Here is a 24042-nt window from a genome sequence, read left to right as displayed (position 1 = left end):
ATCTTTGGAATTCAGGAGGGGTCATGCAGACTTGCAAACCCCAATGATTGGGTCCTTACCTTATTTAACAAAGAATTGTAAAAAAATGGACTCAAGAAGTATAAATTATGGGATTTTTTTTTAGTTTATTTAGTGATAAATTATAAATTGTGAGGTTTATGTAAGGAACAAGAAGCCTATGATAAAGGATGTGGTGAAAACACATGGGAGTCAAAAGCATCAGCCTGTACATCCACATAGGAGAAAGTTAATACATTAAGTGGTGATGGACTCAGAACTTAAGTAAGGATAACAGGGGAAAAGCACCAAAGCAGAGGCTGTAAAATTCATATACTGGAAATGTGTAGGAAAGAAAGTCCAGATAGTTATTGCACAGGTGGTAGACTTGGTTTAGACAAATTACACATGTGGTAGACCCAAAGTTTAGAGGAATTGCACATGTAGAAAGCCCCCAGTTTAAGAAAATACACACATGGTAAACCAAAAATTTAGTGGAAAATCAAAGTTTAAAAAGTATTTGGAAACAGAGTACATGTGTGAAATGAACAGAACAGTACCCACACAGGTAAGGGGTCCTCCCTAGCAGGCTGGGGAAGGTGAGACACAGTTACTATTCAGATAAGAGAAACACAGTTCAATCATATCTCCTAAGTGGAAGAAAGGGAAGATATACCATAATTACCCCTTTCCCTTCAAATCAAAGACCAGAGAGGTTTAAGAAGTAGTGAAGGACTCAGAGATCAAATATTTTTTTTCTGATCACATACATATATTATCAAAGTGAGAAACTATCTTAAAGCATAACTCAGATAGAAGATTAGCAGAGAAGCATCCTTCTCTCCCTTCCTAGAATTGCTGAGAATTCCCACCATGGTTGAGAATGGCCAGGCCAACTAACATGTATGTTCAAGGAGGCAATATCATAGAATAGAGAACTGGGCCATGCGGGCACCATCCTTTATGTGAGCCTTGTTATCAGACTCAGGTGCGTAAAGAGAAACCCAATTAGTTCATGGACTCAAGAAGCTGACTCAGGAAGGGTCAAAATCTAATTATTTCTTGGATCAGAGGGGCTGAACTGAGGAAGAAACAGGAACTTCCTTTTGGGGTGCATCACTGGCAACCATCTTGGAAAGGACAGAATTAGACATGAATTCCAGTTTTACTAGGAAAGATAGAATGGCACTTTTCTTGGTGCCCTTACCCCAGCCCTCTGCCCCTAATTTCTCATAAAAAGCTACCTTCTGGTTTTCCTTCAATATAATGTAAATATTTGGCATTTACACTCATTCACACACCTCTTTTAGCTCATGAACTTACTTCTTTCCTAGAGGAAAATATTTTCATATAGTTCCTCTTCTTATGCATTTAACTCTCAAGTTATGTAGACTAAAATAGAAAAATTAGCTAAGAGAGAGCCACGACCATAAATGCAGAGGTAAGTTAATACTTGTGTGTTTTGGGGACACTTTCCAGCTGTAACATCCCTTAGGAAAGTTTCATCCTTCCTTGAGCATGTCTTCTGTTAAACAAGCTTGAAATCAAGGTTCATGGTGGTATATATAAATAGCACACATTTTAAAAAAGCATCAATCTTTAATTGTCAATTACCAAAGGTACCTTGCCTAGGGTAGAGATAGATATCCATCGGTTTCCCAGCTATTAAATTAGTGTTATTTATGTACTTACTTAATTTAATCCTTGTGTGTAGGCTACTATAGTTGAAAACCACAAACAAGAGAAAAGGTATTATTAAATTGTTTTTTAGAATTCAAATAATGTGAATGAATGAAGGGTAGAATCAGGAGTATAACAATACTTTGGGGATAAAAAATTTGCATGGTAATATAACTTTAGATTTTACAGGCTGAATTTACACATAAAAACTACTCAGAGTTACTACCGGTTTGACTATCAAGTTAGTATTCTCAACCATGAAAGCATCTTAGAATCCATGGAAAAAAATCATTCAAGTCTATGACTTTTGACTCCAAATCCATAAAGGATAACTTCTCTGGGAAGTCTACACTTGGGTGAGCCATGAATCCTTCTATCTATCATCTATCTACCTATCTATTCTCCCTCTCTCTCTCTCTCTCTCTCTCTCTCTCTCTCTCCATATATATATTCATCACATGTCATCTACTTGAAATGTTCAAATTCTAAATTCAATAAAATTACGAATTTTGTTTGCAAAACATACTCTTATATCTGTTTATTTCATTCTGCTTTTTGTTAGTTCTTTATAATACAAGACTCCAGTGTATGATATCTAGGTAACCTGAAATTACTTGCATAATTTTCTAATACATAAAGTAGTCAGTCTTATTTACTAAGGAAGCAGTACTGAAGGATTATGTACAAAGTCTTTTAAGAATTTCCTCATGTCTTTCGAAATAAGACCAAAGCCCTTATTGCTGTTTATCAAAAGATGTGTTCCTAGTTGTCCTTCCCTGCCTCATCCTAGATTAAGGCTGTCTATTATATGTTCTGACAGCATGCTGCATTATCTCTCAATTATTTGATTTTATGCTTATTACTATTGATCAATATTCATGTTTCCTATTAGATTATAAATGATGTAATGTCTGAACAAAGTTAACTTTCATGTTTCTATTTTCCTCCCCCCCCAGCATAATGTTCAGTGAAACTTAATTATTTAATAAATAGGAGGATGAGGACAAATAGTTGTAAGCAATGAGATGTATAAGAAATTCAATAATATATCACCTTATTTTTTATATCCTTGTTAAATTTATTATCTAAATTAATAACTCAATAAAGTTAAAAATAATGGTACAATTATAAAAATAGTAATGTTTTATTTAAATATCAATATTTGTACAAGATTAAGGCATAAAGAGCATATTTAGTCAAAACTTTAATGATTATTATACAGTGTTTATGTTATATGAGACCATATTATTTAATTGTTTGAAACATTTTATGACATCTTATTGTCACAAGTGCCCTATATAGTTTGTGTACTGAGGAAAATATTCACATCTTTAATGAATTGAAATAGATACATTTTAATAAAAATATTGAAAGTATTCTTGGAGTTCAATTTTCTGCTTTTATTTCCTCCTGAAATATATTTGTTATAATATATGAATTTTATTTTCTTTAGGTTAGTATATATTTCTGTCAGACTTTTTTCAGTAGTTTTCTTTCAACTACAAAAGTGTTCACTAATTCCAATAATAAGGTATTGGAAAGAGTGATGGAGAGCTGCATATCTTGGATAATTAAGTTGTGACAGATGTGACAGGAACATTGAGCCCATCATACTGATTCCTCATATAAGTTCATGTGATGATACATCCCTAAGCATGGAATCCAAGACTCATAACTCATAATCACTGTGTGCCAAAGCAATTTAATATCACTGCCTCTACGTGAGTCCATGTCTGGAGCACTCTGAAGCCACTGTTCCTTCTATAGTATAATGTGTTTTGTTTTTTTTTTTTCCAAGGTACAGTCTCACTCTAGCCCAGGCTGACCTGGAATTCACTATGTCTCAGTGTGCCCTCGAACTCCGGCGATCCCCCTATCTGCCTCCTGAGTGCTGGGATTAAAGCTGTGCATGACCATATCCAGTTACAGTATAATGCGTCTTATAATTACCTTTGCCTGGGAAAAAAATTGTCCAATACTGTAACTTAACTTCAGGTACATTGCTTCAAATTATGTCAAAGGTTAGCTTGATATCTTTTCCTGTGCCATGCAGATAATTTGTTTGATTAGAAAATTATGCTATTGAAATCCTAGCTTCCAATAGAATGGAAATATGTAGTAATGCTCTGTAGAGTTAATGACTTGCCTGAATCAAAAATGTACCTACCTGGGTATGGTGGCGCACGCCTTCAATCCCATATTCCCCTTCTCACACCAGTTCATTTCTATCCAAAGCAGCCCTGCATAACTTTTCAGGACTCAGGCAGAACAGCAAGCTTTTCACATAAACTGCTAGCCCAGTCCAGGCTCTTTCTTACCCTTGTAAGCCAAACCTCACAGTCCATAGTTCTTACTCTATCCAGGTCTTTCAACTCTGACCAGAATAGCACATCAAGCTGTACTTATAGTACTGGAAGGCATCTCTTAGGTCAAGGTTTCAAATCCTTCCACATACCTCTGAAAATCAACTCCAAAAGGCCAAAGCCACACAGCCAGGTGTCTAGCAGCAATCCCACTCAACCAATGGGATCTTATGAAGCTGAAAAGTTTCTTCAAAGACAAACATAAAATAGGCAGAGCCAATAGCTGACCCACAGAATAGGAGAATATATTTGCTAATTATCTAACTGACAGAGGCCTAATTTCTAGAATCTACAAAGAATTCAAAAACCTAAACAATAACAAGTTAGACAACCCACTCACAAAATGGGGCAAGAACTGGACAGGAAGTTCATAGACGAAGAAATACAAATGGCAACCACACACCTAAGGAAATGTTCATCATCCCTAATCATCAGGGAAATGCAAATCAAAACAACTATGAGATTCTACCTTACCCCTCTAAGGATAGCAAACAGCAAAAAATCAAATGGAAATTAATGCTGACAAGGATGTGGAGAAATAGGAACCCTCATCCACTGTTGGTGGGAGTGTAAGATGGTGCAACCACTTTGGAAAGCAATATGGAGGCTCCTAAAAAACTGACTATAGAGTTACCAACAGACCCAGTTATTTCCTTACAGGGCATTTACCCTAAACCTCCAAACCTCAGCTCAGAAAGATTTGCTCAACCATTTTTTGTTTTGTTTTGTTTTTTAGACATGGTGGTTTGATTCAGGTGTCCCCCATAAACTTAAGTGTTCTGAATGTTAGGTTCCAGCTGATGGAGATTTAGGAATTAACACCTCCTGGAGGGAACATATCGTTGGGGGCAGGATTATGGGTATTATAACCAATTCCCTCGAGCCAGTGTTTGGCACACTCTTCTGTTGCTTTGGTCCATCTTATATTGGCCAGGCAGTGAGTCCACCTTATGCTCATGCCATCATTTTCCCCTGCCATTGTGGAGCTTCCCCTCAAGCCTATAAGCCAAAATAAACTCTTTTGTTTCCCACAAGATGGTCTTGGTTGTGTGATTTGTACTAGCAATGAGAACCTGACTACAACAGTAAAGTGGTACCAAGGAGTGTGTTTTTTGACTTGTTATTGTTTAGGTTTTTATGTTCTTTGTAGATTCTAGGAATAGCCCTCTGTCAGTTGGATAATCAGCAAATATTTTCTCCCATTCTGTGGGTCAGCTATTGGCTCTGCCTATTGTATGTTTGTCTGTGATGAAACTTCAGCTTCATAAGATCCCATTGGTTGAGTGATTGTTTAAGATCCTTTGCTACTGGGGTTTTGTTCAGGAAATCTTTTCCAATTCCTAAATCATTGAATATTCCTCCTAACTTTTCTTCCAGTAGGAGCTGAGTTTCTGGTGTTATGTTGTGGTCTTTGATCCATTTGTACTTGAGTGTTGTGCATAGCGAGATGTGTGGACCAAGTTTCAATTTCTTGCATATGGTTATCCAGTTTGTCCAGCACCATTTGTTGAAGATGCTGTCTTTTTTTTCCAGCCTATATTGTTAGGGCCTTTGTTGATTATCAAGTAGCTGTAGCTACTTGACCCAAAGACTGGATCCTCAGTTCTTTTCCACTGTTCTACACTCCTGTTTTTATGTGAGTACCAAGCTGTTTTTATTACTATGGGTTTGTAACATAGCTTTAGATCAGGTATGGTGTGGCCTCCAGAGGTATTTCTTTTGCTCAGGATATGTTTGGATATCCAAGGCATTTTTGATTTTCCATATGAATTTTGAGATCTATTTTTTGAACTCTGTGAAGGACAATGTTGGGATTTTGATGGGATTTGCCTTAAATCTGTATGTTGCCTTTGGAAGGATTGCCATTTTTTCACAATGTTAGTTCTGCCTATCCAGGAGCATGGGAGGTCTTTCCATTTTCTTAAGTCCTCCTCAATTTCTTTTTTGAGTGTTTTTATTGTATAGATCTTTCACTTCTTTACTTAATGTTATTCCAATGTTCTTTTTTTTTTTTTTGCTATTGAAAATGGGATAATGTCACTTATTTCTTTCTATGTGTCTTTGTCATTTGCATATTTTGTATGCTGCTACTTTGGTATTTCATGGTTTATCACCTTTAAGAGTTTTGGAATGGAGGATCCCGGGTCTCTTACATATTGTCTGTGAATAGTGATAACTTGACTTCTTCCTTTCCAAATTGAATCCCCTTTATATCTCTTAGTTCTGTCTTATTGCTTGTTCTAGGACTTCCAGTACTATATGAAAGAGCAGAGGTGAGAGTGGACAACTCTGTCTTGTTCCTGATCTCAATGGGAATTCTTTCAATCTCTCTCCATTAAGTATATTTGGACTTTAGGAGGTTTGTATATAGGGTTAAGATATAAACCAGCCATGCCAACACTCTTCAATGTTTGATCATGAAGTGATGTTTTATTTTGTCAAAGGCCTTTTCTGAATCTATTGAAATGATCATGTGGCTTTTGTGTTTAGCCTTGTTTATGTGGTGTGTGTGTAGCAGACAGCTTCAGGTTCACTGAGATGAACTTCCAGACCAGACACAGTTATGGAGGAAGGGATTTATTGAAGCTTACAGATCCAGGGGAAGTTCCATAATGGCAGAAGAAGCTGGCCTGCCTTCACAGGCCCAAGCAGACAGAGAGAAGCACAAGCCTAAAGGTCAAAAGCCACAGCACACTTCAGGAATTCCAGCTAGGCACACTTTGCATATCTTAGATTGAAATCAGAAACCCACCACCACACCTTAAGATCACCCAGTGACATTGCCTCCAGCCAGGTAGCTACAGATGCAAACTACAAACAACTGAATATATTGGGGGCCACCTATTCTATTCAAACCACCACAGTATGAAATTTAGTTTCCATAGGTTGACCCACATGTGTGTTCCTAGGATGAATCCCACTTGATCAAGGTGGATAATGGATTTGATGTGTTGTTGAATTCAGTTTGTGAGAATTTTGTTCAGGATATTTGCTTCTAAGTTCAACAAAATAAGCCTGTAGTTTTCTTTTCTTGTGACATATGAAATTTGAAAAAAAAATGGTTGAGCCTGGAACAGCTTGTTCTCAGTGAAGTCACCAAATCACAGAAAGATAATTACTGCATAGTCTCATTCATCTATAGCTCCTAACCTGATTCTACCCAAGTCACTAACATACCTAACAAGCATCTTGAGGACCAGACAATAGGGAGGGTGGGGATGGAGGGAAGGGCAAGGAAGGGAGGAGAGAGACACAAAAGTGGACCCAAAAGACATAAAACTCTACATCCTAAAAGACAGACCAAAGGGCTGAACCTCCACCAGACCCTTAGAGGGAACACAAGATTCAAAAGGCCCTGGAGAGGGTACAACAAAAACTGTTTATTATCTCCTCCTATTTCTGCTTCTCTATCTCTCTTCTCTCTCATTTCTCCATCTCTTTAAATCACTTATCTGGTTCTTCCTTCTTTTCTTGGATACTGACCTGTAACTCTCTGTACCAGCAGGTGGTAATCATCCACAATGAGCTTTTGAACACAGAGACCTACAAGGTTTCACAAAAGAAGACAGATTTATGTCAGAGATCTTAAGAACCCATCATAGGTTAGTGGTAAGACCCTACTGCTGAAGCACCATACACTGTTAATATGTATCATGGGGCAACATGGCTGGAAGCTGGAAGAGAGTCAGGCCCCAGACAGTCAGCATGTCTAGTGCTGGAAGGTGCCACATGAGTGACTGGGGGATAAAGACCAATATCTGCCCAAGCAATCCATGGTCTAACTTACTTAGTAGCAAACAACCTGATGTGATGCTCATATAAGTGCAATAGTGGCACATAGCCATGGTGGGAAACCATCTGCTCTCAATTTGATTAACTGATCTTCTCAGTGGAACAGAACCCATAGCTGGAGCTGGCAAACAAGTCAGAACCATATCCAAAAATGAACCCACTCTCCACTAAACTCTCTCTAAAAAACAATGGTTATCACATCTACTTGGTGCTGACTGTACTTTCTACTGGAGAATCTGCTTCTCTTTTTCAGATAGATGCAGATCGTAAGGAAAGAACCACCCCATCATACCTCAAAATGTCCCCAGCTGAAATTAAGAATAACTGGAGAAATATGCAAGAATGCTGTTTCTTGGCAAACCAGAATCAGTACAATGGTGAAGTAGATAAACACAGAGAACAATCAACCCCTACCAAACCAGATATCCAGAGACACAGAAGCACTCAAGATCTCAACACAGAAACAGACCTAATATGAACCCAACATGGCTCAGGGAAATTTGCTGAAGAGAGAGCAGAAAGAATGTCAGAGCCACACGTTGGGTCATAAGACACAGAGACATTTCCTCCTACCAGAAACTAAAGGCTAACACCATAATGCACAACCCATGTACCCCAACAAGGAGGGTCCCTGTGGAGGGGGGAGGACAGGGAGAAGGCTAACAATGGTACCAAATTGACTGTAATCACTGACTACAAAAATAAGAAAACAATGAAAAAAAAAAACTTTCAAAATCAGCATGTTTGGAGAACTTTCTACAGAGATATTTTGCTGAAATATATATTAAATCAGTGTTCATTTATTCTGAGTCACTGTAAGTGTCAGGTAAGTGTCTTTGTATAATTCACAGTTCCATAATTCACTCTCAGTGTACGTAACATGTAGTAAGCTACATATGTTTAAGGGGTGCAGATTAGTAACCTGTGATATCTGTGTCCATCTGTGACAAAATCACAGCACTGCTGGGTGTGAGTGCCCAGAATTGTCCATAGAATTCCTTGTTTCCACATTACATCTGTACCATAACTTTCCCAAAACTCGTACACTAATTACTGTACATTAATTTGCATTTCCAAGAGGTTTTTGGAAATGAAAACTTAAAATTTACATATATTTTTGCCGGATTTTATGTACTTCATATAAACATTTTGAGATTAATATTTTGCTGAAATTGACATTATTTTTTTTAATTGATAAAAATTCTATTTCAGAAATATATCAAATTTTGCTTTCCGTTTCCTGGGATAACTTGGTATTTTCTTTTTTCTGTTGTCAGTGTTAGAAATCAACCTTTCACATACAATAACATTCACTTATGTTACCAATCAACCTTTATATAGCTATATTCACTGTAGGGACATATGTTTTGCTTTTGTTTTAATATGAAAATAATTGCCAAATCACTCTCAGTTTTGTTGCATAATATTGTATTTCCAGCAGGAATGTATAGGATGCTAATCACTATACCTCAATGCCAATTTGATTTGCGATCGTTAAAGTTCTAGACACTCTAATAGGAATATGCACTGTGGATCTGGTGTGAATTTCCAGGATGAATGATGAAGTGTTATCGTAGAAGTGTTTCTTTTTATAATTTTCTTTTTATTTTCATATTTTTTTGTTTTCATCCTAGCACCAGTGGAGGTTTAAATATTTTGCAAACTTATTAACTATGTTTTATTTTGCTATTATTGAAATTATATATATATATATATATATATATATATATATATATATATATATATATTATTTTTTCACCCAATAGACCTCTGCAGATGAAATCATTAACCAGATGAGCACTGTGCATAGTCACTATAGGCAGATACTCCTTAGCAGGCCCTCAAATTCCAAAGGAAAGGACATTGTTAAATCCATTTTTGGAAAGAACAGACAACAAACCACATTAATACTCCTCCAACCCATTGCGCTTAAGTGACGAAAAAGCATGGTAAGTGTTTGTGAATTTGTCATGCTTATGATCTTCAAGCAGTGTCTGAACTCTTTCCAATGGAGTGAAAATGGCTTCTATTGCTCCTGCAAGTATTTCTGACATGCCACAGTTAAGAAACTCAGGAGCACTGATGTGCTTCCGGAGAAGGCAAAATAAATCCTCACAGAGACCAGGGTAGTTAGTTTCTGCATCAATGTGAGTAGGATTCTACCATATAAGTGGTTTCAAAATCCATCCCTTCTTAACTGAAGTACTGCATCCCAGGTTTTGATCCCATATATATCTACAGACCCATAAGATCTACCTTTGCATATGTGTTTTCAAATTTTATCTTTCCTTTCTCCTAGTGTAGCAATCCCAGACCAAAAATGAACAGAAGGCCACCTGAATAAAAATTAAAAAGGAGAATCTTTATTAAGCCAACTGGCTTCTGTGCCCTCACAACAAGGAAGAGAGCAGCCCCATCATACTGTTATAGTGAGTTTTTAAAGACAAAGTCACATTCCTTTAAGATGATCTGGAAAACCCCCAGCCATCCCTTGCACACACAATTATCATTAGCAAGAGCAAACAAAATTATGAAAGCATAATTTTTTCAGCTAGCACAGGTATGAAGCAGATACCAATTATCAGGACTTCTTGACCACAGAGTGACAACAATCACTAGGTTCCTTACTGTGTCCTATCCACATTCTTGGAATTAATGCTCTGTGCTAATCTTTAATCTATTATGGCTCCTTGAGAATGTCAAGATGGCTGAGTGGCCTAATATGTCTTCCCATCGGTCTATTCACCAGAGATTGTTTCATTCCCCCACTGGTTTTAGTAACACAGTCAAATCTTAGACTCATCAGTTACCATAGCCTCATACTTGGTCCTAAGAACCATTAATTTTACTGATGAAATTCTCTGTTGGACAAACTTTATTATAGGATTTAAAATGCAGGGGGGAGGGGGAGCTAATGTCAATCCTAAATGTAACACAATTATGGGTCTGGAGATGGCAGTAATCAGAGTTGTGAACCAGGGTGACCAAAAAAATCAAATTTTCATGGAAGCAAATGGGCAGTTGTATTACAGAAGCAGGACCTGACAGTTAGCTTGTGCAGTCTATGTGACTCAAAACAATTTTTCAAAACATACCTATGAACAAATATGCATATGAATCATGTAGTTGAGACATTCTAACCATGAGCTCTATTGTATTCTATTTTAGTCTTAAAGAGTTCTTCCATCTTATCATCGCTCCGGGTCTCCCTAGACAGTTCTCTCTTTGTGATTCCTTCAGCTACTGACAGAGATAGATTTGGCTCTGTGGTAATAGATGGCCCAATATATTCAGTGTTTTAGTAGTTTGTCATTTGCATCTGCAACCACCTGGCTGGAGGCAGTGTCATTAGGCAGATCTTAGGGTCCAGCCCTAAAGTGTGGTGGTGGGTTTGAGATTCCAATCTAAAGATTGCAAAATGTGCCTAGCTGTGGTTCCTGAAGTGTGCTGTGATATGTGGCTTTTGGCTTTGGGCTTTTGGTGTTGTGGCTTCTCTTGATCTCTCTCTCTCTCTCTCTCTCTCTCTCTCTCTCTCTCTCTCTCTCTCTCTCTTTCTATCTATCTATCTATCTCTTTCTCTCTGCCTGGACCCTTTAAGAAGGAACTGAGTTCTTTTGTTATAGAACTTCTCCTGGATCTGTAAACTTCAATAAATCAATTCCTCCATAACTGTGAGTGGTCTGGAAGGTCATCTCAGCAAAGCTGAAGCTGTTTGATACAGAAGCTTGTACCAAGGAGTGGTGGAGATGAACCAGACCATGTGGATTTTGGTCTTTTGGAACCTTTGTTTTGGAGGAATGTGCATGGAATTCATTCTTGCAAATGAAGACACCTTCTGGAGTGGTAAGCCAAGTTTTATGGACTATTCTGATGAGAGTTTGAGAATTATAAGTGTCGATAGTATTGAACTTTGAGGCTTGGCTTATGAGCTATCTTAGGGGAAGGAAAGACTGCAGAGAACTTTATTGGAACTGTGATACTGGCATAAGGTCTGGCTGCATACTTCTGCCCAGGCCCAGAGAGTTTGATCATGGTTAAATTTATAATGGACTAATGTGCTTTACTAAAGATATTTGGCTGAAAGTTTTAAGATTTTAAGTTGGAAAACCTCAAGCAAGTTAAAATTGCAAGCACTGAGACTGGTTTTAGTTTACTAAAGGTACTATTGTGAAACACATTAGCAATATTTATTAAGGAATATTCCAAACTGCTTTACATTAAAACAATGGAAAGGATGCCTGAGGAAAGAGTATGATAGACAAGTAAACTCTTTTTGGAAAGAGTTGACTAGAGAAAGAATCTGCTTTTCAAGGTTAGGATTTATTTTGTCCCTGAATTAAGAATATGGTTGTGTCCTGAACATCTGTGATTGGTTTTGGAAGCATGAAAAAATGCATGGAGTGGTCATAAAATGCACATAAATCCAGGAGCCACTGATGTGACATGAGGCAGGGTTTAATGATCCTGATAGGCTGAAAGAGCCTTGGGAAGATGGACCAAGGATTGTATGGAGACCTGAAGATATTTTGGATATATCAGGAATGTGCAAGGACTACCATGTTAGCCTGTTAGCCTGGCATGGAAGTTTTCCCTGGCTACTCTGCCCAGCTAGAGGAGCAGAATTGGAAAATCTGGAGACCGTCAATCTCTGTTTATATTGGACTTGAACTGCAGAAGTTTGATGTTTGTTTGAGGCAGTTGAGTTTGTATTGTTTTAGCCTCTTCTTGCTATGCCTTATACCGATTGAAAATATTTACTCTGGGTCTTTATATGCTGAAAGTATTTAATTTTTTTTGATTTTACAGGACTCACTGTCTTAAGTTGGTCAAGACTGTGGGGACCTTTAAAATTGGATTGAATACAATTTACAATGTGTGACAGTTATGGCTCTACTGGGGTGGGGGAGTAAGGGACACAAAGTGGTAGTTTGAATAACTGGCCCCCAATATATTCAGTGTTTTGTTACTTTATAGTTTACATCTGTAGCCACCTGGCTGGAGGAAGTGTCACTAGGTGGATCTTAGGGTCCAGCCCTAAGGTGTGGTGGTGGGTTAAGATTCTAATCTAAAGACATGCAAAGTGTCCCTAGCTGGAGTTAGTGAAGTGTACTGTGATGTGTGGCTTTTGGCTTTTAGATTTCGGCTTGTGGCTTCGCTCTCTCTGTCTGATCCTTTTAAGAGGAGCCAACTTTTCTTTGCCATTATGGAACCTCCCCTGGATCTGCAAACTTCAATAAATCCCTTCAATAAATTCCTCCATAACTGTGCCTGATCAGAAAGTTCATCTCAGTAAACCTGAAGCTGTCTGTTATAAGCTCCTTAGTAGTTAACTAATACAGTACCTTAGTGAATCAGTCCAGATTTCAGTTTTTCCATTGCATTTCCCTCCTCATTCCAGCCATAATCCCTTATGTCCTAACACAAAACTTTTCCAACCAGGCACAGTGAACATCTTGTCCAATTTTTTTTTTAAATATCTCACATTGAATTTCTCAAGCTTCTGCCATGCATACCTTCTGAAGTAAGTAGAGCAGGGCTGTAGTCTCCTTGTCAGGGGCAGTTGACTTGGAAGGGATTCTCTGGGTCCCTAATGACCTGTTAGCTGCTACAATTAGCTGAGGACACTGTCCTCTGGACTCTGGTGTAATGAATTTATACCTCTTGGCTGATGGGTATGGGCCCAATTTCCTGAGGGCATGTGGGCCACCTTGTGTTACAAGTTTTAAGGGAGCACCATCAATGGCAGGTGAATCTGGTTTGCCTCTATAAATATGAGTAAAAAGACACCTTCGAACAACCGCAACCACCCACATCAGCAAGTATAAACAGCTAGAACTATAAATTGCTTTTACATGTCAGGATAGGGGTCTGAGATCTGTTCTTCAGGATAGTCTTCCCTTAATAAGACATATCAAGGACAGATTGAATTAATAAAAGTCAATAACTATCAGATAAACATAACTAGTGAAGGCAATTTTTGAATTTTTTTATTTAAAGGCAGTAGTGACTGACTAATCAGGGACAGGCAGAGGCAGAAGGCAGGAGTTAATGTTAGAGTTTAGTATTATAAGCCAGTATAGGATGGGGAACCTATTAGTCTGAAATTGTAGTTATATTTTGTAATAATATTTTCTTACTGGGTAATTAAGGCCATGCTGGCTACTAAAATTAACTGTGTATTTTGGAGGTCAGTAATGGCTCTGTGGGAGAGACTTTTAGGGACCTGTGAGGAGTTCTATGACTCTCAGCATTGTCATCTGCTAGAATAAGTCAAGGTCATGCTGACCAAGTGGCCCTCCCTCTTTTGGGATGCCTGAAGGATTGATTTTCCTCTGATGTGACTCTCCTATGGGAGATACAGTGACTTGGAATTCATCTCTGAGTCTCCATATTCTCTCTGATCAAAAAGACAGGTAAGTGACCAGAGGAGAGAAGTTAGCAAGTGTCCCATCATCTCCTGAGGCCTTTTGACTTGGGAGGAGGAGCCAAAATATTGGTTATCCTTTAACTTCAATATTTCCACTTGACTTTGGCTTCTACATATGGCTATTAATCACTCAGAGAGACTGTACCTATCTGATTAGCAAAATAGATTTAGTGAAAAAAGATGCAGAAGATATCTGGTTAGCAAAGATCTGGTCAGATAATGACACAATAGTTTTAAATCATTCTGATTAGTATTTAAGTTTAGTTGTCAGGTGACAGTGTTAGGTTTATCTGGAACATAGAAAATGTACACATTATATCTTTTAAGTATCTGTCAGCTATAAGTACAGGCAGAATATTTTAGTAGCCTTGAAGATAATCTTTTACCAATTATTTTATCAATAACTTTATGCCAATTGATTTAACCTAGAAATTGTATGTCAGGAAAAGAAAAGACAGTGTAAAAACTTGGCATTTGTGTTTGAGAAAAAACTTTTTATAGTCTATATACCTATGCAGGTAACAATTTCCACCTAAATGGGAAGCAGAAGAGCAGAGTTTAAGATTACTTTTGTAGAACAAGAAACATGTCTTAAGTATCACTATATCTATAAACAACGAATTTGAGGTACTAGAAATGAGATAATTACTTAAGTAAAACCTTGACTATGACTCGTTATACATAGCTTAAGAATAAAGTCAAACCTGGTCATTGTTGAGCTGAACTAGCCTGCTTTTAAACATATATCAGTGACATTTTGACAGACACAAAGTAACTTCTTAAACAAGTATCTTTAACCATTGAACAATTTTATAGCTTAATATAAAGAAATATTTATGAATGTTAGAATATATGAAGCTTAGGCAAACTATATTAACATTGTGTACAGTGGTTTCCCCTAAGACATGGGAAGCTTCCTCAGTTTTCCTAACAAAGTCACAATGATTCAGTCACATTTTATAAGACCTAGCATATAACCTTAGTGATAACCACCCAGCAAAACTGACATGAACAAGACAGGAACCATCTTAAAGTTACAGGGTTTTGGCCAGGCATGGCAGCGCATGCCTTCAATCTAGGCACTTGGGAGGCAGAGGTAGTATCAGTCTGAGTTCAAGGCCAGCCTGAGACTGCAGAGTAAGTGCCAGCACAGCTTGGGCTACAATGAGGCCCCATACCTTGAAGAAGTAAAGAAATAAAAATTATCCCAACCTCTATAATTTTTTTTTGTCAAGAGAAAAAAAAAAAAAACACTTGAAGAAAACCTTTAGATAACTTTCAAGGTTTTTCAATGTTCTGACTAGCCAACAATAATGCTAAGTAAATAAAATGTAACATATAAAAGTCTCCATTTTCTTTTATGACCTATTACTACTAATTGGTTCTGCTGAACAGTTTTGCTTATTGATAGCCAAACATCATGGACTTTGTATAAACTAAATTACGATATTCTCATATCTGAAAAAGTCTGATATTAACAAAAAGTAGAGTTCACATATTTAAGGCATATGAGACTACAGAGAGTAAGCTATGAACAGAAGATCTGCTAACAGAATTCAATAATAAAAATAAATAAGAAATCTATATTATGTAGTAACATTTGTGGCTTAAATATGAAGACATGAAAGATTTTACAATAGTTAAAGCTCTTCAGAATCAGGACACCTTTATATACTATTTCTTATATTTTTATGAGGAGATTTAGCACTTTTAAAAACTAAATAAGATGTCCACCCAGACTACAAGTCACTTTCTAAAATTAATTCAGCTATATCTTATATACCCAAAGAATAGAGAAACTGGACTAAACTGCCATAATATAATGAAGAAGGAGACAAGTCTCATGGAAAAGAGAGGGAATAACCATTCCAGGGCCACTTGCCACTGCAAACAATCTCCAAATGCATGCTCTACCATGTGCATCTAGCTTTATATGGGTACTGGGAAAATAAATCCAGGACATCTGGCTTTGCAAAGAAGCAACTTTAACTTCTGAGCCAGAAATATATATTTTTAATCTCCTCCAAATCAATGCTATAGAACTATGGTGAATCCAAACATAAACAAAATTTTATGACACACTCTGTAATTACTCAAACCTTGACCAGCTCTATAATTCTGCCTGTGGCACTTTGGTAAACTTGCTTAGTAATGATATAAGTTAAATTTAAAGTATTAAGACTGATTTTTGGCAGAAGTGAGGAATTCCATCTTAAATCACAACATAACTTTTTTATTATAATATTTTTTGTTCATTTATTTATTTGAGAGTGACAGAGAGAGAAAGAGGAAGATAATCTATCCTCCTGGAGTAATTTGGTTTAATATCATCTCTTCCCCCCCCCCTTTTTTTTTAAGTAGGGTCTCACTGTAGCCCGGGTCCTCCTACCCCTGCCCCCAGAGTGCTGGGATTAAAGGCATATGCCACCATGCCACACTCTCAGACTTTCTTTATGGTTATTTTAATTATCTCCTTCAGTTTCTGCATATAAATATCACAAACTACTGTCATTCTCAATAACTTGAAAAAATAAGTGATGAGGAAAAAGTCCCATGATCCACATATTCAATTCTAGTGTTAGAAGTAATTAGTTATGAAGTGTCATTATGACCCATCATATGAAGATGCTAAGAAAAGTAACTTTTAGGAACTAAACATATTTTGAATTGCAAAATATCTATTCATTTAGAATTACATAAAGCTGGGCTGGGGATGTGGTTCAGTTGGTACAGTGCTCCTCTAAACTTACATAAAGCTAGAGCATACATTTCTCACCAAGTACAACCATTATCTTATAATAAGGACAATGAAAGTTTTTGTTGTTAAGTATTAGACAAACTGACTAAGGAAGATAAACTGGAGAGAAAACTTTAAATGTTGGTAAATGTTTCATGAAAAGATTACAGAATGGTTAGATAAGAAAGAGAGAGAGACAGAATGGCCACGCCAGGGCTTCCAGCCACTGCAAATGAACTCCAGATGCGTGTGCCCCCTTGTACATCTGGCTAACGTGGGTTCTGGAGAATCGAGCCTCTAACCAGGGTCCTTAGGCTTCCCAGGCAAGCGCAGCGCCTAACCACTAAGCCATCTCTCCAGCCCACAACATAACTTATTTTTAGAATTATCTTTTACTGTTCACCATGAAGTAAACAGTTTCCAAGTTTGTTTCAGATAAATGCTGCTCATTGTCTCCAAATGTGATCCATTTATCTTATAAAATAGGAAAAGAGAGTACATAATTCTTCTATGAGGTTTTTTTGAGGCAGAATTATAGATATAATAACTTTATGATAAAATTAAATACTAGTGGACCAATTTTAACTTTAAGATTTAGTTAAAAGGTTGACAAATAGAAAAACATAGCTAACTTGGTTGAGCACTCTAAAGTCAGTCTTTCACAACCATTATCATGACCAGATTAACATCAATGAGTTAAAGTTTTTTTGTTTTTGTTTTTGTTTATCAAGGTAGGATCTCACTCTAGCTGAGGCTGAACTGAAATTCACTATACAGTCTTAGGGTGGCCTTGAACTCATGGTGATCCACTTACCTCTACCTCCCTAGTTCTAGGATTAAAGGTGTGTTCCACCATGCCTGGCAAGTTAAAGTTGTAAATTTACAACCTGAATAACATAGCAACTTGCTACCAGCCAGAATCATATTTTGTTAGTCTGATGTAAGCCCTAAGCTAATAGTCATTTTATATCTCAAGAAGTCTGATCAAGTACTTTAAGACTTAGTTTTAATCAACTTTATCTTTAACCTGTTTGAGCTTACTCTTACCTTCATCCACATACTTTACTTATACCTTCATTTACATACTTTTACATTACAATCTATGTAACCATTCTGTAATCTTTTCATGAAACATTTACCAACATTTAAAGTTTTCTCTCCAGTTTATCTTCCTTAGTCAGTTTGTCTAATACTTAACAACAAAAACTTTCATTGTCCTTATTATAAGATTTTAATATCACCACTTTAGTTTCTTTTTCTCAAAAGACCTTTTTGAAATAACTTTTTTCCAACTACATTTTTAATAAACTATTTTTTAAAGATGAATCCATATGCAGAAATAATTTACTGTAGAATTACCTTAAGTCATCCAAACTATTAAAAAGTCGAGTCACCATTAATTAAGTCACAAATAGGTTATTTCTTACAGAACTAGTGGGAGCATCTTTCTAAGATCAAACTGAATATAACTGCCCAAAGAGATCTATGCACATACAAAGGAAACCTATTTGTTTTGTATTGGTACAAAAGCTCACACACAGTAGTCAATGGGGGTGGGGGAGGTAATCATGTTCATTATATTGCTGAGACATGCTGAGATTATATTATGATAATCTATCCTCCTGGAGTAATTTGGTTTAATATCATCTCTTCCCCCCCCCCTTTTTTTTTTTAAGTAGGGTCTCACTGTAGCCCGGGTCCTCCTACCCCTGCCCCCAGAGTGCTGGGATTAAAGGCATATGCCACCATGCCACACTCTCAGACTTTCTTTATGGTTATTTTAATTATCTCCTTCAGTTTCTGCATATAAATATCACAAACTACTGTCATTCTCAATAACTTGAAAAAATAAGTGATGAGGAAAAAGTCCCATGATCCACATATTCAATTCTAGTGTTAGAAGTAATTAGTTATGAAGTGTCATTATGACCCATCATATGAAGATGCTAAGAAAAGTAACTTTTAGGAACTAAACATATTTTGAATTGCAAAATATCTATTCATTTAGAATTACATAAAGCTGGGCTGGGGATGTGGTTCAGTTGGTACAGTGCTCCTCTAAACTTACATAAAGCTAGAGCATACATTTCTCACCAAGTACAACCATTACCACAACAACATGAGTCTCCTAATTGACTTTGTCTCAGAATAGTTTTAGGGATTTCAGAACAGCATCAACAAAACCACCCTCAAACAAGGACTACCCTCAAAATTGTTAAGAGACACAAACAGTGGGCATAAATACCACTTGTCAATGTGTGGTGCAATCACTCATTCCTATTCTAAAAATAAGAGTAAAGAGCCCCCGCCACGCCCCTGCAAAAACAAACAAACAAACAAAAAAAAAAAACTAACAAAAACTGAGTGTGAGAGTTACTACCTGCAGTCTTAGCACTAGCACTGAGGAGGTGGAGGTAGGAGAATCAGAAGTTCAAGGTCATCCTTGGCTACATGAGACCCAATCTCAAAAGATAAGACAAAACAAATAAATAATATCTCATTACATATAAAAATCATTAATTGTTCCTATGCTGGTATTTTATAAGCAATTTAAAAGCTCATGTTCAAGCTGTGGACAGTATTGAACTTTAATCACTATGTTTACAGTGAAATCATTTGTCTACATTATTCACATTGACAAAATGTCACAAATCAGTAATATGTGAATTTGAATTTTATATATATCAAATAGTTCTTCAAATAATGACTAAGTTGACAATCATATTTTGCTATCAATAGGCTACATGATTCAGGAAGTCTTATATGTTCAAAGCCTCCTCACTGCATATTTTTATCATACTGTGCTTGCATTAAAAAAAAAAAACTGCTTTATCCCAATACTTATACCTTATAGTCTATCTGAAAATCACTTCAAAGGTATTTTAGAAGCAATCTATTTCCAATGTGTGTTCAACAGTTTTACATCTTCTATTCCCTGAATGATTTATGTTTTTAATTTAGTCATGTAATAGTCTAAATTTCAAATTTTTTAAAAAAGTCTAAACTTCAAACTCATTTATAGATTGATTTCATACTTCTTACTTACTGTGTGTGTTTTTTTAAATTTATTTTTATTTATTTATTTGAGAGTGACAGAGAAAGAGGCAGAGAGAGAGAATGGGTGTGCCAGGGCTTGTGTTTTTTTTTTTTAAATTTTTTTTTTTAATTAGTTTTGTACTCAATGACTATAGTCAAGTTGGTACCATTGTTAGGCTTATCCATGTCCTACCCCTTCCCCTTGACCCCTCCTTGTTGAGTTATATGGTTTATGTATTGTAGATTCAGCCCGCAGTTATGGGTAGGAGAAGTGTCTCTGCATATCATAGCCCACTGTGTGGCTCTGACATTCTGCCTGCCCCCTCTTCCACAAAATTTCCCTGAGCCATGTTGGGTTCATTTTTGGTCTGCTTAAGTGATGAGGTGTTGGAGGCCTCTGGGTCTCTGGATATCTGTTGGAAGGAGTTGATTGTTTTCTGTGTTGATCTCCTTCACCCTTGTTCTGGTACCCAGTTCAAGAAAATAGCACCTTTACTTGTTTTGCCAGTTATCCTTAGTTTCAGCTGAGGACCATTTGAGGTATGATGGGGTGGTTCTTTCCTTAGAATCTGCATCTATCTGAAAAAGAGAAGCAGATTCTCCAATGGAGAGTAAAGTTAGCAACAGACAAATGGGATAATCCTTATTTCTTTTTATAGAGAATTTAATAGGTGTAGGCCCTTTTGTAGCCCACGATTGGTGGTAGCTTGATAATGGAGAGTGGGCTCATGTTTGGATATGGTTCTGACTTGTTTACCAGCTCCAGCTATGGGTCCCATTCCACTGAGGGGATCGGTTAGCCATATCAGGAGGAGTTGGTTTCCCCCCATGGCTGTGCACCACTATTGCACTTGTGTGAGCATCACAACAGGTTATTTGCTGCTAAGTAGGTAAGACCATGAGTTGCTTGCACAGATATTGGTCATTTTCCCCCAGTTGCCCATGTAGCACCTTCTGGCACTAGACACACTGACTGTCTGGGGACTGATTCTCTTCCAGCTTCCAGCCATATCATTCCATTTTACATGTCAACTGCATTTGGTGGCTTCAGCAGTAGGGTCTTACCACTTACCTTTGGTGGGTCATCAAGTACTCTGACAGAAATCTGTCTTTCTTCTAGGAAAGTAGGTCTCTCTGATCAAATCTCATTGTGGATGACAGCCACATGCTGGTGCTGGGAGTTACAGGTCAGTGCCCACTACGAAAAGGAAGAAAAAGATAACTAATATAAAATAGAGAGGAGAGAGAGAGAGAGAGAGAGAGAGAAGCTATAGAAGATTAAGGTCAGTCTCCAGTGTCTTGTGGCTCAGGTGTTCCCTCAAGTGCCTGCAGTAAGAAAAAAAATGACACAATGAAATTTGAAGAAAAATGGTTGAACCTGGAACACATCATTCTCAGTGAATTTACTCAATCACAGAAAGATAATCGCCACATAGTCTCACTCATCTACAGCACCTAACCTGAATCTACCCAAGATGCTGACATACCCAGCAAGCATCTTGAGGACTAGACAATATGGTATGTGGGGAGGTAGGGGAATGCATGGGATAGGTTTGGAGATACAAATCTAGACCCAAATGGCAATGGTACCATAAAATTATACATCATAAAGGCAGAACAAATGGTTGAACCTTCACTAGGCCCTTGACAAAATAACTTTTTATCAGAGTAGACCAGACTTGACTTATACTGTTTACCAACAATATACATACAAATATTATCACTTGTTGATTTTGGAGTTTCTTTTTTTGTTGTTTATTTTATTTATTTATTTGAGAGCAACAGACACAGAGAGAGAAAGAGGCAGAGAGAGAGAGAGAGAGAGAGAATGGGCACGCCAGGGCTTCCAGCCACTGCAAATGAACTCCAGACGCATGTGCCCCCTTGTGCATCTGGCTAATGTGGGTCCTGGGGAATTGAGCCTCGAACCAGGGTCCTTAGGCTTCACAGGCAAGCACTTAACAATTAAGCCATCTTTCAAGCCCAGGAATTTCTTTTTTTTTTAATACCTACCCTGAAACACATATTTTTTAAAACATGAAAACAGATCGGAATAGTCTTGGAAATTTTAGAAATTTTCTGACAAACTCAATATCAAGTACTTCCAATTTAAACATAAATCTTGAGGCTGTTGTCTGATAGTAATTCCATAGGAGCATAGAAATATAAAGTAAACTTAAAACCTATTACAAATTTCTTGGAAGAAGTCCCCATCTGTTCAAGACAACTTTGGACTCATCCATCATCATGGTCAGGTCAAGAACTTGAGATTTCCTGTGCCTGTAGCCACCTGAATCTGCAAGGCAGAGAAGCTAAGAAAGAAGAGCCATCAGGGATTCTTTTGGGGGCAATATAAACCTCAGAGAGGTCAGTTTCTTGTCCCCTTGTCTAATAATGAGACTTGTGTGATAGGCTCCTCCTCTTACTCCCAGGGCCACCTAGCCATATGCAGATCAAGCCCTTCAGGGGAAAATGCTAAGTGACACACTGCAGGTGCATCTGCCTGGGACTGGCCCAGAAATTAACTTTTCCTGTTCTACTTCTTGACCCTGGGTAACACAGAAGACTGCACTGTCCCACCCCACCACTTTTGTTTTCTTTTTAATTCCCAAGAGAGTTTTGGACTCCCTTCAGGGCTACAAGGCAGCTTTCCGATCCTGTCATTTTACAACTTTTCAAGAGCAATAGTAGAATCTTGCATTTTTCCCTGCCTATGATCTTAATTACTTTCAGTATTTCATCTGGAGGACACTTAATAGTAAAAGTTGGTCATGTAGTCTAGGACAGTGGGCTTGGTAAAGACATCCCCCACAATGAAATAGCACTGCTCAGAACAGAAATCATTCTGCAGCCTTAGGGCTGTGATGCACATACACATTCATACACACTCATTTCAAGTGCACTTTTCATCCAGACTCCAGACAACTATCACTCCCTCACACATTCATTCATTCAGAAGCTATGCATTGCCAAACCAAACCTCAAAATTACTTTGAGTATAATTTTAGACCTGTTTTTTGCAGTTACAAATTCACTGATAGTTTAAGACAGGCTCTCTTCATGACTGCTCACTTCCTCAGTGACTTGCAGTGATGACATGTTAAAGACTCACTTTTTTTTTAATTTAATTTATTAGTTTTCATTTCAGTGAATACAGGCAGTTTGGTACCATTATTTAGGCTCATCTGTGATCTACTCCCTCCCATTAGACCCTCCTTGTTAATGAAAATGGGTCGTGCATTGTGGAGTTAGCCCCCAGTTATTAGTATGATAAATGTCTCTGCAAATCATGACCCAACATGTAACTCTGACATTCTTTCTGCCCCCTCTTCTGCAAGATTTCCCTGAGCCATGTTGGGTTCATTTTTGGTCTGCTTCAGTGCTGAGGTGTTGGGGGCCTCTGAGGCTTTGGCTCTCTGATTTGGTAGGAGTTGATTTTTCTCTGCATTGAGCTCCTTCCCCTTTGTGATGGTATCCGGTTCACAGGAAAACATCACCCTTGCTAATTTCGCCAGTTGTCCTTAGTTTCAGTTGGGCCCCTTTTGAGGTATGTTGGGGCAGCTCTCTTCTTAGGATCTGCATCTATCTGGAAAAGAGAAGCAGATTCTCCAACGGAGAGTAAGTTAGCACCCGGAAAATTGAGATAACACTTACTTTTTTGATAGACAGTTTGATAGGTGTAGGCCCTCTTATACCCCGTGATTGATGGTAGCTTGATATTGTAGAGTGGGCTTGTGTTTGGGTATGGTTCTGACTTGTTTCCCAGCTCCAGCGAAGGGTCTAGTACCACTTTTTAAAATCCTTATTTGGGTGATCTTGAACTTGATTTCTGGTCTGGGACTCACCACAAAAATAAAAACACAAGATATATACTTCCAACACATAATGACACAGAGAAAACATTTTCATTGCAAGGACTTTCCTGGACCCTTAGCACCTCATTACATTTGGTGACTCTGACAAGGAATGATCTTGAGAAGGAAATCATGATTATTGTATTATGGGAGAAG

The 24042-nt window shown here is 37.5% G+C and overlaps 1 pseudogene; it reads right to left on the bottom strand.

Annotated features, from left to right (window-relative positions):
• LOC101594867 overlaps positions 1-24042 on the bottom strand; it is a 151678-nt pseudogene that overhangs the window by 84654 nt on the left and 42982 nt on the right.

This window comes from Jaculus jaculus, chromosome 6 (assembly GCF_020740685.1).
Source record: "Jaculus jaculus isolate mJacJac1 chromosome 6, mJacJac1.mat.Y.cur, whole genome shotgun sequence".
Classification (NCBI taxonomy): Eukaryota; Metazoa; Chordata; class Mammalia; order Rodentia; family Dipodidae; genus Jaculus; species Jaculus jaculus.
The sequence above is the reverse complement of the archived record's forward strand: the minus strand, read 5'-3'. Positions and strand labels throughout refer to the sequence as shown.